The sequence below is a fragment of the Macrobrachium nipponense genome, chromosome 11, assembly GCF_015104395.2.
Source record: "Macrobrachium nipponense isolate FS-2020 chromosome 11, ASM1510439v2, whole genome shotgun sequence".
Taxonomy (NCBI): Eukaryota; Metazoa; Arthropoda; class Malacostraca; order Decapoda; family Palaemonidae; genus Macrobrachium; species Macrobrachium nipponense.
In genome coordinates, this window is record NC_061087.1 from 102586182 (window position 1) to 102600177 (window position 13996).

Here is a 13996-nt window from a genome sequence, read left to right on the forward strand (position 1 = left end):
CACACACACACACACACACATCACATATATATATATTATATATAAATATATATATATATATATAAATATATAAACACATACACACACACACACGCACACACACCACACACACACACACACACACATATATATATATATATATATATATATATATATATAGATATATATATATATGTTATATATATATATATAATATATATATAGTATATATATATCTATATATATATATATATCCTATATATATATATATATATATATATATATATATATATATAAGACTAGTAAGGGGGGCTATCCCTACAGATATCACAAGGCGGAGAGGTAAAGGCATGTCTCAGCGTACTACATAATTTATTGCCGACGTTTCACATCGCTTCGATGCATTTTCAAGGCTGGGAATTGATAAAAATACAAACATATAAGACTCGTCCACTGATAAAACCACGGTATAATATTTGGAAGCTAAAACATTTAAAATGATAAAAAATTACTATACAACAACACTAGGTTGGAGAGACAACCTACCAGAGTAAAAAAATAGAAGGTGACTGAAGGACAGAGCGGGAGGGGAAAAAAAAAAAAAAAGAAAAAAAAAGAAAAACAAAAAATCCACACACACACAAAACTATACAAAAGACAAGAGGCAGAACTTAAGTAAAACAAACAAAGTGGTTAGGCTATAAACAACTGAACCGATGAGGACTAGGCATTTAAATTCGGTACATTGTCTTAATTAAATGGATTCCAGAGTAACAGTTTATCATCCTTATTGGCTGATCAATAATTTTAAAAATTCATCATGTCCAAGCGGGAGCTCAGGATTGGATAGTTCGCATCCTGTTCGGAAACTGACTCCTTTGTGGGCACAGAAACGGACTTGTAGCAGCCTCTTCGTGCATCCAAGATAATGTTCCGTCGATTACATCTGGGACAAGTGTATTTATAAACTATGTTGGACATCAAAGGCTGGCTTAATCTGTCTTTGGCTCTGAAAAGAGATCGGATGGTTAGAGGATTTTTCGTAAATTAACTTCAGGTTCAAGGCTGGTAATTCATTGTTAATTAATTGTATAACTTTCTTTTTGAAGGAATTGTCATGGTGAAAAGGGAACTTAGCATAGATGATTAATTTGGACGATATGTATTGATGGTGGGGGGAGGGGGGTCATTTTCATGTTTAAAAATTTGTTGAGAGTTCTATAAAAGTGCACTGACGGAAACGGATGTTGTTAAAAAGTTTACTAAAAATCTATTTCGTGGTGGAAAGATACCCAACTGGAAGTGAGGACAAAGGCTCTATGAAGGAGGGTGGAGATGGGCATTTATTTAAAATTAAAATACATGAGCTATGGAAATTTGTACAGGACTGAATGGCATCGGCAGAAATATATGAATTGTGTGGTATTGAGGATTAAAGGACACTGAGATCTTATTTATTCCATGTAGGAATTATTTGCAAAGACCTCAAAAAAAAAAAATTACGCGAATGATTAAAAGCAATTTTTTAACTGTTAGCATGAAAAAGGCATGATCCGACTCCAACTTACTCAGAGCACATGCTGAAATCTACGGTCAAATAGAGCCTTGTTTCACGAACGAAATTAAAATGATACACTATATTTTATTACAACTAATGGTTCTGTACTGTATAAACATGCACAATATCTATTTTTACATTTCATTCTAATATATAATCATAAATATCCTATCCTAAAATTCCTGTATCTTTAAATTTTCGCTTACTCGGGGAGTAGCCTGCAAACTTCTTGTTGTTTTTGTTGTTGTTGTTGTTGTTTATGTTGTTCTTGTTGGAGGTTAGGAAAGGTTATGGAAAAGCCTAATAAGGTCTGAAAAAGGTGTTTCGCTTGGAGTTAAGGATGCAGGAATTTCAGGATAGGATATTCATGATTTATTTATTGGAATGAAAATGTAAAACAAAATATATAATGTTCATGTTAAACAGTACAGAAAAATTACTTCAAATAAAATATAGCGTATTCATTTTGCTTTCGTTGGTGAAAACACGCGCTATTTGACCGTAGATTTTAGCACACGCCTCGAGTAGGCTGGAGGTCGGATAACGCCTTTGTCCCTTGATAAATATTAAGAGGAAATTTGCCCTTCAAGCAGGTCAGTTCTACCTTCAAGCTAAAGCTATGTTTACTTATAGACTAAAACCAGAATGTGAGTAATAGGAAATTATATACGATGTTAGAGTATTACGGTTAAAGATTTTATTTTCAAGTGCCTCGAGTAAGCTGGAGCTCGGATCATGCCTTGTGATTTTCATGAAAATACTGCCACGGACGATTTCTCCATCGTCGGTTTATAACAAATTCGTCCACGGGGGTGGCGGTGGAAAAGGGGGGGGGGGGGGGGCGGGTCCCATCATGAAAAAAACGAGCTGAAATGGAGTCGCCAAAGGAAAGCCAGTCTCGTGGACATAATGTAATACATAACCCATTCTGATACGTCGCATTCTGGGGTGGAATGTTTGATGTTGGACTCTCTAGGAAACGAAAAAAAAAACCGCTATTCTTTTATTATTGAGCTGGAAATAACATGATCAAGAATCGCTTTCGCGGAGGCAGGAATACGCGGATGGAAAAACGGTATGGTTTTTGGCTGGAATGCTCTTGTCACACATTGCCTTTCGATTTGAGAGTTTGTCAATGTTACATAACACATCGGCTTCTGATTTCGGTGCCAGGTCATCCTATCTTTCAATAAATAATTAAAGTGTCCCAATATTACATAACATATCGATGTTTGATTTCAGTGTCACTTCCTCTGTTTTCCAATAATTATGAGAATTATTAATATTTAGATCACACAACGTGTTTTGATTTCAATGTCAGTTTTTCCTCTGTTTTCAATAAATTATGAGAATTCTCATATTTAGATTCACACATCGGCTTCTGATTTCAATGTCCCTTCACCTTATTTTCTTCTATAATAATTTGAGAATTTCCAGCATTACATCGTACATCTGTTTTTTTATTTCAGTGTGACGTCATCCTATATTTCAATAAATATTGAGAATTCTCAATGTTTAGATCACACATCGGCTTCAATTTCAATGTCAGTTCGTCCCATTTTTTAATAAATGATTTGAGAATTTCTCAGCGTTACATCATGACATCGGCTGCTGATTTGAATGTCAGCAGTTTATCCCATTTTTAAATAAACATGCATTTTTAACGTAAAGTAGAGGGGTTTCTGAAGCAGCACTAACCATGCATTACCAGGTGTATTTGTTTGGTAGTTCATAGAGAAATACGTTATAAGATATTAATAACTTTAACAAGACTATGTTTTGGTAAAACCAGGATGATTTATTGCAAGGTGTTGTTGAAAATCGTACAAAATCTGTTTTATCATTTCTTCTCATTAGTCATATTTGACTAATAATGGCAATATGTCGGTTTGAAAATCTAGGCCATAACACAGCTGACAAAATCAGAATTTTTTTAGCATTCGTTACAATTATCACAAATTTTCTCACACCAAACATGAATGAAGCAGAACCATTCTGAACTTGATGTTGAAAAAATCAATAATAAAATACTGGATTTGTTTGTTATGCAATATTTGGCCAGTTCGTCAAGTTGTCGTGATGGAGGGCTTATTGGAATCTCCTTTTTTCGATACAAGGGATTAACAACTGCAGCTTATTATTATTATTATTATTATTATTATTATTATTATTATTATTATTATTATTATTATTATTACTTGCGCATGCTGGAAACAGACCTTTCAAACATGTTTTATTGAGTATAATGGCAGAATCAGTTTTTTTGTAAATTCTGCCATTATATTCAATAAATTATTATTATTATTATTATTATTATTATTATTATTATTATTATTATTATTATTATTATTATTATTATTATTATTATTATTATTATTAAGAAGATGAACTTTATGCACGTGGAATAAGCATATAGGGCACTGACTTGAAATGAAAGCTTATAAAGAAGATGGTGTTCATTTGAAAGAAGTGAAAGAAAGGAAGCAAGACATCCAGAAAGAAGGGATCACTTAACAAACAAACAAAAAACTAATTAATACACTGATTAAAAAACAGATAAAAATGTCTGTAAATTAATATTGGGCTTAAAAAAGATATGACTAAATCTGGTTAAAGTTATGAAAAAATTTCGGAAGAAATAGTAAAGTATTTAGAAAATGAAAACGAAAGAAGACATGCAACTTCAGTGCTGACAGTCCTCCCTTCAGTTGGGATGCTCATTCACGTGCAAAATATTTTTTGATCCCTAAATTCCTCTTCGGGTTTCCTGAAACACTCCAATCAACCTGAGATTATCATATGACCTGGAAAATCTCGCGCCAGAGAATTCCAGGAAAGACGAATGTCAAATTTCAAATGTTCTCGTTTGTGTGGGAAACGTCGAACAATTGTTTCTGCTCCGAATCGAAAGTAGGTCTGATTCTTCTTCAAGTATAAGTAATCATTTAAGTGCAGTATCCCCCCCACTCCACCCCCCTCTCCCAAAAGTAAAAAATACACTTAAGTTTCTTCGGCGAAACTTTCAGCCACTACCCCGGGAGTGGCTTGTCCTTGGCGTTGCCAGACGTTTGATCAGGCTAAATTTAAACCTTCAATAAGATAACAAACTACTGAGTCTAGGGGGCTGCAATTTGGCCTGTTTGATGATTGGAGGGTGGATGATCAACATGCAATTTGCAGCCTCTAGCCTCAGTAGTTTTTCAAGATCTGACGGCGGCCAGAAAAGTGTGGAAGGACAGACAAATAGCCATCTCGGTAGTTTCTTTTGTAGAAAACTAAAAGCTATAGTTTTATTGTAGTATTAATCAAAACAGGATAAATTTCACTTTAGTACTAAAAAAAATGATGACGGAGATTCAAAACAGAAAATGCAATGACCAGCTTCCTTAATCGAGGTAAATACAGTGAGAACGGAAGGAGTTAATAATAATAATAATAATAATAACAATAATAATAATAATAATAATACTATACATAAGTATATAAGAGAATAAACAGGATTCATATTTTGACCAAACGACCATGATTCTTGTTTTAGATAATAATAATAATAATAATATAATAATAATAATAATAATAATAATAATAATAATAATAATAATAATAATAATTATAAATAAGAACATAAGAGAAGAAACAGAATTCGTATTTTGACCAAACGACCATGAATTCTTGATATAGATAATAATAAAATAATAATAATAATAATATAATAATAATAATAATAATAATAATAATAATAATAATAATAATAATAATACACACAACCAGTATCACAGAAACAAATAACTTGATATATGCAGGAGCAAGATTAGTAGCAGAACTGAGGGGATTCGAACACCAACACCACAGCACAACCAACCCACAGAAACCAAAACAGCAACCTCCTTGGAAAAGGCGCCTGGAAAAGCAAATCATGGTGATGAGATCTGACTTGAGTAAACTGAAAGAGATGGCAGAAAAAGGCTAAGAAGCAAGAAAACCAGGGAGGAACTCAACGAGAAATACAAAGTACAAGAGAGGGGACTAAACAACACAATAGAAGATGTAAAACAGAGGCTTAAGGCCAAAGCACATAAGATCCAACGGTACATGAACAGGAATAAGGGATACCAACAGAACAAACACTATTCGGAACCAACCAGAAAAGACTATACAGCACTAAGAGGGGAAGACAACCACCCAGAAAATCCTGAAGCCGAACCAAGTAAGAGACTCTGGGAAACATATGGAGCATCCGGTATCACACAACAAACATGCAACATGGCTCCAGGAAGTCAAGTAAGAAGAAACAGGGAGAATAAAACAAAGATTCACAGACATCACGACAGACACAGTCAGACACCAACTAAAGAAAAATGCCAAACTGGAAAGCCCCAGGTCCCGATGAAGTCCATGGATACTGGCTCAAAACTTCAAGGCCCTACACCCACGAATAGCAGAACAACTCCAGCATTGTATCTCAAATCACCAAGCACCCAAATGGATGCCCACAGGGAAGAACATCCTTAGTACAAAAAACAAGAGTAAGGGAATATATCCAGTAACTACAGGCCATACACCTGCTACCATAATGTGGAAGTTACTAACAGGTATCATCAGTGAAAGGCTATACAACTACCTAGAGGAGACAAACACCATCCCACCCACCAACAGAAAGGCTGCAGAAGGAAGTGTAGGGGCACACAAAAGACCAGCTCCTGATAGACAAAATGGTAATGAAGAACAGTAGGAGAAGGAAAACCAACCTAAGCATGGCATGGATAGACTATAAGAAAGCCTTCGACATGATACCACACACATGGCTAATAGAATGCCTGAAAATATATGGGGCAGAGGAAAACACCAACAGCTTCCTCAAAAATACAATGCGCAACTGGAATACAATACTTACAAGCTCTGGAATAAGACTAGCAGAGTTAATATCAGGAGAGGGATCTTCCAGGGCGACTCACTGTCCCCACTACTTTTCGTAGTATCCATGATTCCTATGACAAAAGTACTACAGAGATGGATGTCTTGGGTACCAACTCAAGAAAAGAGGCAACAAAATCAACCATCTGATGTTCATGGACGACATCAAGCTGTATGGTAAGAGCATCAAGGAAATAGATACCCTAATCCAGACTGTAAGGATTGTATCTGGGGACATCAGGATGGAGTTTGGAATAGAAAAATGCGCCTTAGTCAACATACAAAAAGGCAAAGTAACGAGAACTGAAGGGATAAAGCTACCAGATGGGAGCAACATCAAACACATAGATGAGACAGGATACAAATACCTGGTAATAATGGAAGAAGGGGATATAAAACACCAGAGGATTAAGGACACGATCAGGAAAGAATATATGCAGAGACTCAAGGCGATACTCAAGTCAAAACTCAACGCCGGAAATATGATAAAAGCCATAAACACATGGGCAGTGCCAGTAATCAGATACAGCGCAGGAATAGTGGAATGGACGAAGGCAGAACTCCGCAGCATAGATCAGAAAACCGGAACATATGACAATACACAAAGCACTACACCCAAGAGCAAATACGGACAGACTATACATAACACGAAAGGAAGGAGGGAGAGGACTACTAAGTATAGAGGACTGCGTCAACATCGAAAACAGAGCACTGGGGCAATATCTGAAAAACAGTGAAGACGAGTGGCTAAAGAGTGCATGGGAAGAAGGACTAATAAAAGTAGACGAAGACCCAGAAATATACAGAGACAGGAGAAAGACAGACAGAACAGAGGACTGGCACAACAAACCAATGCACGGACAAATACATGACACAGACTAAAGAACTAGCCAGCGATGACACTTGGCAATGGCTACAGAGGGGAGAGCTAAAGAAGGAAACTGAAGGAATGATAACAGCGGCACAAGATCAGGCCCTAAGAACCATATATGTTCAAAGAACGATAGACGGAAATAAAACATCTCCCTCCCATATGTAGAAGTGCAATACGAAAAATGAAAACCGTAAACCACATAGCAAGTGAATGCCCGGCACTTGCACATAACCAGTACAAAAAGAGGCATGATTCTGTGGCAAAAGCCCTCCACTGGAGCCTGTGCAAGAAACATCAGCTACTTGCAGTAATAAGTGGTACGAGCACCAACCTGAGGGAGTGATAGAAAACGATCAGGCAAGGATCCTCTGGGACTATGGTATCAGAACGGATAGGGTGATACGTGCAAATAGACCAGACATGACGTTGATTGACAAATCAAGAAGAAAGTATCACTCATTGATGTCGCAATATCAGGGAACACCAGAGTTGAGGAGAAAGAGAGGGAAAAAATGGATAAGTATCAAGATCTGAAAATAGAAATAAGAAGGATATGGGATATGCCAGTGGAAATCGTACCCATAATCATAGGAGCAACTAGGCACGATCCCAAGATCTGAAAAGGAATCTAGAAAAACTAGAGCTGAAGTAGCTCCAGACTCATGCAGAAGAGTGTGATCCTAGAAACGGCCACACATAATAAGAAAAGTGATGGACTCCTAAGGGGGCAGGATGCAACCCGGAACCCCACACTATAAATACCACCCAGTCGAATTGGAGACTGTGATAGAGCAAAAAAAAAAAAAAAAAAAAAACCCCAAAAAAAAAAAAAAAAAAAATATAATAATAATAATAGACAGAATTGACATTTTGACCAAACGACCAATGAGCTTTTGTTATATTATAGATAATAATAATAATAATAATAATAATAATAATAATAATAATAATAATAATAATAATAATAATAATAATAATAATGGAACCTCTGGCAACAGAGGAGCTTCGTCCGGCAACCAGGTATTCAAAACCCAATTGAAGGGGAAGACGGTCAGGTACTTGGAGGTCGTCATCCAGCAACTGATCACCACAACGAAAGTAATCAACAGCTGAGGATTGAGCTACAGAAGCCAAAAGGAAGAAATGGACAAGAGAAGAAATAAGGAAATATGGAGAGTGCTACCTCAGAAGCAACCCAACGGAGAGAGGATATAGAAGAAGATTGGTCAACATCTGAATGAGAGGAATAACACCCCCAAACAGAGCAGAGGCTGGCAGACCAAGTAAGGAACATAAAGAAAAAGAACTGGCTCTCCCCAACAGAAAGAGAAGAACTGGAAAGGGAAATGTCACACGACAACGAATTACACGAAGACGAACTGAGAGACGATGCCACAGAAGACGACAGGGAGGATGAGGTATCAAACAACGACACACGAAGAAACACCGACGAGTAACAGAGAGGACGGAATGGGTAGCAAAAAAACATTAGACAATGGATGGAGCCAGATACAGAGAGAACAAAAATCCCTTCCATGAAAGCCTACAACACCAAGAAATTAAGGGAGAAAACAAGTGAGGTCAATGAAATAATGGGCACAATACACACCACCAGTATCACAGAAACAAATAACTTGGTATATGCAGGAGCAAGATTAGTAGAACAGAACTGATGGGGATTCGAACACCAACACCACCACACCACAAACCAACCCAACAGAAACCAAAACAGCAACCTCCTTGGAAAAGACGCCTGGAAAAGCAAATCATGGTGATGAGATCTGACTTGAGTAAACTGAAAGAGATGGCGGAAAAAAAGCTAAGAAGCAAGAAAACCAGGGAGGAACTCAACGAGAAATACAAAGTACAAGAGAGGGGACTAAACAACACTATAGAAGATGTAAAACAGAGGCTTAAGGCCAAAGACATAAGATCCAACGGTACATGAACAGGAATAAGGGATACCAACAGAACAAACTATTCGGAACCAACCAGAAAAGACTATACAGCCAACTAGAGGGGAAGACAACCACCCTGAAATTCCTGAAGCCGAACCAAGTAAGAGACTCTGGGAAAACATATGGAGTAATCCGGTATCACATAACAAACATGCAACATGGCTCCAGGAAGTCAAGGAAGAAGAAACAGGAGAATAAAACAAAGATTCACAGAGATCACGACAGACACAGTCACACCACTTAAAAGAAAATGCCAACTGGAAAGCCCCAGGTCCCGATGAAGTCCATGGATACTGGCTCAAAAACTTCAAGGCCCTACACCCACGAATAGCAGAACAACTCCAGCATTGTATCTCAAATCACCAAGCACCCAAATGGATGACCACAGGAAGAACATCCTTAGTACAAAAGACAAGAGTAAGGGAAATATAGCCAGTAACTACACGCCTATCACCTGCCTACCAATATGTGGAAGTACTGACCAGGTATCATCAGTGAAAGGCTATACAATTACCTAGAGGAGACAAACACCATCCCCACCAACAGAAAGGCTGCAGAAGGAAGTGTAGGGGCACAAAAGACCAGCTCCCTGATAGACAAAATGGTAATGAAGAACAGTAGGAGAAGGAAAACCAACCTAATCAGCTGGCATGGATAGACTATAAGAAAGCCTTTCGACATGATACCACACACATGGCTAATAGAATGCCTGAAAATATATGGGGCAGAGGAAAACACCATCAGCTTCCTCAGAAATACAATGCGAAACTGGAATACAATACTTACAAGCTCTGAATAAGACTAGCAGAGGTTAATATCAGGAGAGGGATCTTCCAGGGCGACTCACTGTCCCCACTACTCTTCGTAGTAGCCATGATTCCATGACAAAGTACTAACAGAAGATGGATGGCCGGTACCAACTCAAGAAAAGAGGCAACAGAATCAACCATCTGATGTCATGGACGACATCAAGCTGTATGGTAAGAGCATCAAGGAAATAGATACCCTAATCCAGACTGTAAGGATTGTATCCGGGGACATCAGGATGGAGTTTGGAATAGAAAAATGCGCCTTAGTCAACATACAAAAAGGCAAAGTAACGAGAACTGAAGGGATAAAGCTATCAGATGGAAGCAACATCAAACACATAGATGAGACAGGATACAAATAGCTGGGAATATTGGAAGGAGGGGATATAAAACACCAAGAGATGAAGGACACGATCAGGAAAGAATATATGCAGAGACTCAAGGCGATACTCAAGTCAAAACTCAATGCCGGAAATATGGTAAAAGCCATAAACACATGGGCAGTGCAGTAATCAGATACAGCGGAGGAATAGTGGAATGGACGAAGGGAGAACTCCGCACCATAGATCAGAAAACCAGGAAACATATGACAATACACAAAGCACTACACCCAAGAGCAAATACGGACAGACTATACATAACACGAAAGGAAGGAGGGAGAGGACTACTAAGTATAGAGGACTGCGTCAACACCGAAAACAGAGCACTGGGGCAATATCTGAAAACCAGTGAAGACGAGTGGCTAAAGAGTGCATGGGAAGAAGGACTATAAAAGTAGACGAAGACCCAGAAATATACAGAGACAGGAGAATGACAGACAGAACAGAGGACTGGCACAACAAACCAATGCACGGACAATACATGAGACAGACTAAAGAACTAGCCAGCGATGACACATGGCAATGGCTACAAAGGGGAGAGCTAAAGAAGGAAACTGAAGGAATGATAACAGCGGCACAAGATCAGGCCCTAAGAACCAGATATGTTCAAAGAACGATAGATGGAAATAACATCTCTCCCATATGTAGGAAGTGCAATACGAAAAATGAAACCATAAACCACATAGCAAGCGAATGCCCGGCACTTGCACAGAACCAGTACAAAAGAGGCATGATTCAGTGGCAAAAGCCCTCCACTGGAGCCTGTGCAAGAAACATCAGCTACCTTGCAGTAATAAGTGGTACGAGCACCAACCTGAGGGAGTGATAGAAAACGATCAGGCAAAGATCCTCTGGGACTATAGTATCAGGACGGATAGGGTGATACGTGCAAACAGACCAGACGTGACGTTGATTGACAAAGTCAAGCAGAAAGTATCACTCATTGATGTCGCAATACCATGGGACACCAGAGTTGAAGAGAAAGAGAGGGAAAAAATGGATAAGTATCAAGATCTGAAAATAGAAATAAGAAGGATATGGGATATGCCAGTGGAAATCGTACCCATAATCATAGGAGCAACTAGGTACGATCCAAAGATCCCTGAAAAGGAATCTAGAAAACTAGAGGCTGAAGTAGCTCCGGGCCTCATGCAGAAGAGTGTGATCCTAGAACGGCACACATAGTAAGAAAAGTGATGGACTCCTAAGGAGGCAGGATGCAACCCGGAACCCCACACTATAACCCAATACCACCCCAGTCGAATTGGAGGACTGTGATAGAGCAAAAAAAAAAAAAAAAAAAAAAAAAAAAAAAAAAAAACAATAATAATAATAATAATAATAATAATAATAATAATAATAAGTAAAAAGTAAATAAGAAAATAAGAAATAATTCATATTTTTAGCAAACGACCGACACATTCTTGTTATAGAAACATTTTACCAAAAAATGTCTCCCATTATTTTAGCAAGTAGTTATTCTAGTAGGGTCCTTGAAATTGTGCACATACGCTGAAATATAATTACAACACTTCTTCAGTTACAAAAAAAAAAAAAAAAATATGACAACAAGTCAATTGGAGGTAATATAAAATATTGTTTTTCCTGAGAACGCGTCTCTACTAAAATATGGAGAGTTCGAGAAGAAAATATTGAATTTCGAATTGAAAAAATATCAAGGACAATTTCTGTCTCCTAAAAGGTGGGCAAGTTACGGAGGGAAATATAATTATTTGAAATTCAGTTTAATATTGGCATGACGTGTCAATTTTCCACGAAAACTGTACAACATAAATTTTTTTCAATTTTTTTATGGTTACTGGCTACATCTTTTCCAGGGATTGATATCTCATTATATTCTGCCAAGTAAAATTCGGAATAATTTCAACAAGGCGTGATCCGACCACCAGCTTACTCGGGGCTCATGCTAAAATCTACGCTCAAATGACTCGTTGTTTCACCGACGAAAATTAAAATAGATATGCTATATTTTATTAGAAATAATTGTTCTGTACTGTTTAACATGAACATTATTTATTATTTAAATTTTCGTTCTAAGAAATAAATCATAAATATCCCATCCTATAATTCCTGTATCTTTAACTCAACGCGAAACATCCTTTTCAGACCTTTTTAGGCTTTTCCATAGGGCTTTCCTACCCCCCAAATCAAATAAATAACAGCAAAAAGAAGAGGAAAAAGAAATACAACAAGTAATGAAAAAGTTGATTATGACAAGACATGAAATTGTACTCCTACTCCTCCACATTCAAAATGCAGTTCTTACGAAGTGGGCTTGTCTTGCAAATCTATTTTTCAGTGGTATGTCCTCAGAAGACAGTTTACCCGGTCCAAGTGTACATGTATAAAAATGGCATCATTTTTCTTATTTTAGAAGCATCACCTACAGTGTTATGTAGCATATTTGCTTATGACTAAACTTAAGGAAGCAATCACCTCCAAGTGTTATGTAACACTATTTGCTTATGACTAACGGAGGGTTTTTAAAGAGAATTTGGCGAGGGAAAATCTATGCTAAAATAGCATTCGTGAATGGGTGACGCCAAATTAAATGACCGTTAATTACTTTTTCACATTCTGTCAACCCAAACGTCACGAAAAAAAAATTGTCGAATGTGACCAGCTCTCGTTTGCAAAAGGCACGACAATACAAACATTGATAAAAAACAGGTGCTTGAATGATTAGCCTTTTTCATTGCGCCAAAAGTTATTGCAAAGCAGTGAAAGCGAGATACGAAAAACAGATGTTCTTTCATCTATTTTGGATCTTACTTTAGTAGAAAGAGCGTTCTTTAACTCGAATGAGATTGTATACGTAGGAGGCTGTTGACTCCATTCCACCAATTACAGAATAGGTCAGTGAAGGACTGACGCTGGAATAGCACCAGCAGCCAGCCTAGGCCCATCGAGTCGCAAGGTCGAAGTTAATCATTTTGGTTACTGGACATTCGACCCTGATGGATCGAGCTTCGGGTTTTCTGTGGAAAAGCGTTTCGTCCTCAAAGCGCGTCGGTCTGGCGTTTGTGCCCCTGGAGTTGTCAACACACTTAGAGTCCTATTTGGCGAGTTTATTTTCTTTTTAATAAATTCGCCACCAGCCGTTTGGGGACGTGGGGGGGGGGGGGGGGGCATTTATTCTGCTTAAAGCTTTGATTTTCGACAGAGAGTAGGCCTTCTCCCGAATGGAACAGCAATCAACAAGGTGACAGCATAAGGTGTTTATTGCAGATTAAAGGCTAAGAATAAAAATAGATATTTTTATGACAGTGGGTCCCCTCCCATCCCCTTCCAGTCCCCTTCCCACTCCTCCCCTCCCCCCCCCTCCCACCCCTCCCTCCCTCCCCCAGCTGAAGAAGGATTAACACGATTTGCACGGGGGCACAACAGCCATCAAAAATAAAATGGTATTGTGTCGGACCTGTTATTCTGTTCGAAAACAACTTTTTGTAGCAACAAAAACTTGTTGTACTGATGGTAAAGAAACATGTTTCTTCCTCCTCCCC

General features: G+C 37.9%; 1 pseudogene; it reads right to left on the bottom strand.

The window, feature by feature from the left end:
- Positions 1 to 786: 786 nt before the first annotated feature.
- The window catches only part of LOC135209648 (uncharacterized protein DDB_G0271670-like), a 113279-nt pseudogene continuing 100069 nt past the window's right edge, over positions 787 to 13996 (bottom strand).